A 6,000-nucleotide genomic window follows, 5' to 3' on the forward strand; every position below is an offset into this window, starting at 1 on the left:
AACAATTTTGATTACAAATACATTTAAGACAAAATTACAATACATGTGTTATGAATTACCATACAGAATGGTCGCCAATAATACGCTATAAGCTTTACCCTTTGGCAACCGATAATACAATACGTTAATGCAATAAAAGAAGGGGGTCCAACATGATGCTCGTGGGTTAGGGGGATAATATGAGAGACAGAAAGAGCAGGAAAAAGAGGGTGATAGAAACCTTCCGATACCAGGCTTGCCAGATCAAACTCACAGTAAATACATACAGGTGTATACATATGATAGATTACAGTGATGTATTCACATTTCACGCACACATAGACATGATACAGTGTTGCTATTGTCAAATAAAAGTTACATTGAATTAAGAATAGAGGAGCAGTAAAAACAACTACGAAGTATACACAGTTCAGTGCCCTACCAGGGCGTATAGAAGAGGATAACTTGCCCGACATAACAATAAAAGATATCAGAGACAAAGGCGTATATAATATGGGAGGAGTGCGGAATGGGCACAGGCAGGTGCGTCCCGTATGTGCAGAGTCTCAAGAACAAACATGTATAAAAGCCAGGGATAAAGAATGAATAGGATAGGGTTTCTGCAAAGAACATCACTGATCGTGCTGGTACTGTGTGATCAACATGTTCTTAACTGCTTTTTTGAATGAATATATGGACTTGATGTTACGTAATTCAGGGGGTAATTTATTCCAAATATCTGGGCCAGTGTGTCTTACGGATTTATGGGCTAAGAGTGTTTTAGGGTTACATAAGTGCACGTCTGTTGCTTGCCTTGTTGGATACGAATGAACTTCTGCATTTAAATGGAACATACATTGTATTTTCAAATGAACACGGTAATGAATTAGTATTGAAACGGAGCATGAAAAGTGCGTTTTGCAAAATATGAATATCTTTTACCTTTAAAGTCTTAAAAGAGAGAAAAAAAAAAGGATATGTGTGATCATAATAACCAGCATTTGCACGTATACGAATAGCTTTCTTTTGCAATTTTGATATGGTATCATTGGCATACATCGAATTTGCCCAATATGACATTACAATAAGAAATGTACGGTAAAACCAGTTTGTTATAAAGCATGATTAAGATATCCAGAGGCAAATAATGTTTCAGTTTGCATAATATTCCAACATTTCGAGCAATGGGAGATGTAATATATTTCACATGGTCTTTCCAACTCAGATTTTCATTAATTATAATCCCAAGGAACTTAGTAGATGATTTCTTCTCACGACAAATACCATCTATTTTCAAATGACATTCAAAATCACTTTCAATATTTTTTCTTCGGATGTTTGAAATGAAAATAATTCTTTTTATGTAAATTCAAAGATAAAGCATTACTTTTAAACCACTGAGACAATTTGGATAATTCAATATCTAATAATCTAATAAGACACCGAAAATCTGAGTCAGAGAGAAATACATTTGTATCATCAGCAAAAATTATATATTGTAATATATTCGAAGCATTAGGTAAATCATTGATATACAGTAAAAATAACAATAGCCCTAATATTGACCCTTGCGGTACGCCACGTTCAATCAACACTGTTTCAGAATTACAGGAATCAAAACCTGTATATTGCTTTCTATCACATAAATAACTTGCGAACAGCTTGAGAGCAGTTCCCCGCAGTTACCGTAGTAATGTAACTTTGACAATAAAATGGAACGGTCAAGAGTATCAAATGCTTTGCTCGAGTCCATGAAAACACCTACAACATGCTTTTGGTCAGCTAAAGCATTTGATACTCTATCATATAATTGAGCTAGCGCCAAGTCAGTTGAATGTGATTTCCTGAATCCATATCGATCAGTATGCAGAATATTGTGTTTGGTCAGGAAATTTTCTAATCTATTGTATATAGTTCTTTCCAATATTTTAGAAATACTAGGTAACAAAGAGATGGGTCGGTAATTACTAATACATGAAGAATCATCTTTTTTGTACACAGGAATAACTTTTGGGATCTTGAGCGGGTTGGGGAATATTCCGGATAATAAGCAGAGATTGAAGATATGAGAGAGGGGCGTAATAATCGAATCAATGACTTGCTTCAACAAAACAGTGCTAATTTCGTAATGACCAGCAGAATGTGATGATTTCAAAGACAGTGTTATATCTATAATTTCTTTTTTATCAGTAGGTTCTAAAAATATTGAATAATTACATGGATTATAAAGATAACTATTAAAGTTTGTTCCGTGGCTATCAATATTTTTGGCCTGGTTAGAACCAACTTCAGCAAAAAAAAAAAAAAAAAAGTACTGAAGGCATCAGCTGCACATTGGGAAGAATTTACTCGAACATCATTGATATGAAATATTTGTGAATTATTTGTCTGATTACTCTTCCCCAATATTTGCTTCACAGTTTTCCAAGTGGAAGAAAGTTTCCCTTCTGCATTCTTAAATTGATTCATATAATATAAATTACGTGACGTTCGTATTATCATGGTCATTGTATTTCTATACTGTTTATAATTACGTACATCTTCATCAGAGTGTTCATATAATTGTAACTTGTACAATTCATTCCTCTTTGTTATTGATTATAAGATTCCTCGTGAAATCCATGGGTGTCTCGATTTTTTACCTGTATTCTTTTTATTTAGCAGTGGAATATTTCTATCAAAATGAAACTAAAATTTAGTCCAAAATAGATTATATGCTTCATCAACGTCATCACAGGCAAGGATGCCATCCCACTTTTCAGATAATAAAGCTTCATTACATTGGTTAATATTTTCTGGGGTGAACCTCTGAGATGTCATCCGTCGTGTTTTGTTTAGGGATCTTTGCTTTTCAGACTGAATAAGGAAAATGGGGAGATGATCTGAGATCTCGCTGTAAATAATACCGGAGTGACTTTGTGCTTTGTTTGTGTTTATAAATATATTATCAATCAATGATAATGATTGAGAATCAATTCTTGTTGGCTTGTCAATAACATAGTGAAAATAATTGAAATTGATTATACTGCAAAACCTTTGTGTATTATTACTTTCAGATAATAAATCAATATTAAAGTCACCCATTACACAAGCTATCTTATTACTATTAGTAATCTTAGACGATATGATTTCAAAATCATGCACTTAGAAATAAGTCAATGCTTGTGTTTGGTGGTCGGTATATAACCATAATAATAATATTCTTTCCAGTTGGAATTTCAATTTCTACCGATAAAAGTTCAACGTTTACAGTTGGAAAAAGAAAGTCATGCCTTACTCTAAACGAGAACGTATTTGCAACAAAGAGTGCGACGCCTCCAGTATCAATACGGGTGTTAAATTCTTTGGGCAAATAATATTTACAATCGACTAGATTCACATGATTTTCTTCTTCAAAATTCATTCACAAATATATCGGTATATGCTTTCAAACAGCAATTGTAACATGGCATGGCATGATATACGTACAGCTGAGCGATTGGCAAGGCAAGTGACATAGAGGAAGGAGAGGAAAGAGGAAGGACGAGCATCATGAGGAAACTTACAAACTACATATACATTAATGATAATCATGAAACAAGTTTGAGAGACCATCGATCCTCTCCGATCAGCAGTCAATGAATTCATGTTTACAAAAGGAGAGAGAGGGGGGGGGGAGGGAGAGAGAAAGAGAGAGAATAGGGAAAAGAAGAAGCCAGATGTAATAAAAGGCTAGAACAGCAATTCAGTTTATGTCAGTCTGTCACTTACGAATCTGATGGACGATGCATTGGGAGTTCTGTACACTTGAACACTACCATTGGTAATGAACATAGTGACGACGGGTTATGTAAAGGACAGTTCCATTATGAATGGACGGGTAACGTAGAAGGAATGTGGTTGATATAAACAAGAGCGGTGATCAAAATGGCGTCCTTAAAGGTGCAATAGAACAAATCAGAATTCATGCGGAAGGCCACAGAATTACGCCATTTTCCAGCGAAGAAACGAAGTTTTGTTCCCTGGACGTAGAGATGCTGGACTTGTTTTGACCACTTCCTTTTCTCTTCTAGGTCAGCTTTGGTGAGGTCGTCCGCGATGTAAAATTTCTCCTTGCCAACCTTTCTTCGCGCATTTTTCATGATGTCCCCCTTCTCTCTGTAGGACAGGACTTTCACAAGAATGTGCATTGGCTTCTCCCCTCTCTTTCCGTCTCGGTGGGCTCGCTCCACCTTAACATCCATGTCGAAGTACTGCTTGATGATTTTCTCGACGATGTCGACGCAGTCTTCGCGCTCATCTTTGGCAGCCTCCTCTATCCCGACGATCCTAAAGTTGTTACGACGTGAAAATCTCTCGGCCTTGTTTGCTTCGGCGTTGTGTCTGGCGACTTCTCCTTTCATTTTTTCCATCTCTGACTCCATTTTCTCCAGTTTCTTTTGCAGGGCAACGTTTTTCTTTTCCAGGTCGTCCACCCGCAGACCTTCAAATTCGATGGCTCGCCCTGCTTTCCTGACGCGAGTCTACTGCATTCTTGATCATCTTTTCGAAATTACGAGATGCCTCTTTAAAATATTCAGCAAGCGTTGCAGTGGTGAGCACATCGTCGGGGCCAGTTGGTTCCATCCCGGTAGCCAGGGGTGCAGCGGTAGCGCCGATGGGTGTAGTGGATAGGCCGATATTGACTTCTTCCACATCGCTGTCGTTACTAATTTCGTCTTTCTTGTTCCTTTTTCCAAGTTGTCTCTTGGGCCTGCAGCTCATATTTCGTCAGGGTTGTAAGCTTCAGTGCCAAACGTAGTATTGTCTAGGAGTTCGTCAAGGATAGAGTCGTATGCTGCTCAAAACTTCTTACCTAATGCGGAGAGGATCGTATAACGTGTCCACTTAGTGTGACGCCATGTTTGTCTTGCCAACAGGATAATGAAGGAACCTTTGAAGTTATAAACAAATATCCGGTCGTTGCATGTTTCTTAATTGGTGACAACTTGTTTATGAGCAAATCGAAATCCACATTGTCGGGTTTTGTAGCTATTGCCAGTGGCCAGAAACCTGAAAGTTACAGCAAGTTTCAGGTTCCACAGATTTCCTGAAGTTGTCATCTTGTTTTGTAATTCTCAGTGCAATTTGTGCCAAGAATTTATTGAATGGTATGCCTGTGGCGCCATTCGCATAAAATTGAACATTTTGATGAGGAAAAATCTTCGGCATGCATTTCTTTCATTTGTCGTTCATAATATATTGCCGATGTATGGGTCGACGCTGGATCCCACGTTTGACCCATACACTCCTTCTCATTCTTGCAAGAGCTCATTTTCTTCTCTTTTGTCGTTCTTGAAAACGTTCGCATGCTGCGAACCTTTAGGTCATCCAAAATGCTGAGGAATTAAGGATAGCAGCAAAGGATTTGACATTATCCATGATATTTTGCTGCATGTTCTAACAGCAGGTAAGAGTGAACTGAGAAGCAGAAAGCTATGTGCTGAAGTAGCTCCGCAGTTTCATTAATTTGTGCATACACCAGCCGTACGCAACTTTACTCAACTGCAAGCAACTCTGTACGCAGTCTGTACGCCCGACGTACGTTAAAATACGCAACTCTACGCCCGCTTTACGCAAAATACGCTACGTGGATACGCGCTTCCTACGCAACCATACGTAACCCTACGCCGGGACTACGCCATTCTTGTGCGTATTATCATACTGATTTTTCATGAGTACGAAGCTAATTTCGGCGTAGCAACTCTGCGCAAAGCCCGGTGTGAAACAAGGGTATTTGTTTTGAAAAAGTTAAGGCCACCGCACACTACACGATCAGACTGGTCTTTTAAAAGTCTTAAGTCAAGCTGAGTCTTTAGACCAGTCGTACGACCGGACACCGCACACTATACGACCGAACCTTACGAGTAGGCTTACGACTGTGAAGGGCGCGCACTGCACACTGCGTGCGCTTGCATTTTACTGCATTGTGAATGGCTGAAAGCCTACGACCGGTCGTAGATTTTCAACATGTCAAATCTCTACGACTGGCGCTAAGACCCA

This window comes from Diadema antillarum, unplaced genomic scaffold (genome assembly GCF_040938485.1).
Source record: "Diadema antillarum isolate AM-2024a unplaced genomic scaffold, OU_Dant_1.0 seq00000486_RagTag, whole genome shotgun sequence".
NCBI classification, from domain to species: domain Eukaryota; kingdom Metazoa; phylum Echinodermata; class Echinoidea; order Diadematoida; family Diadematidae; genus Diadema; species Diadema antillarum.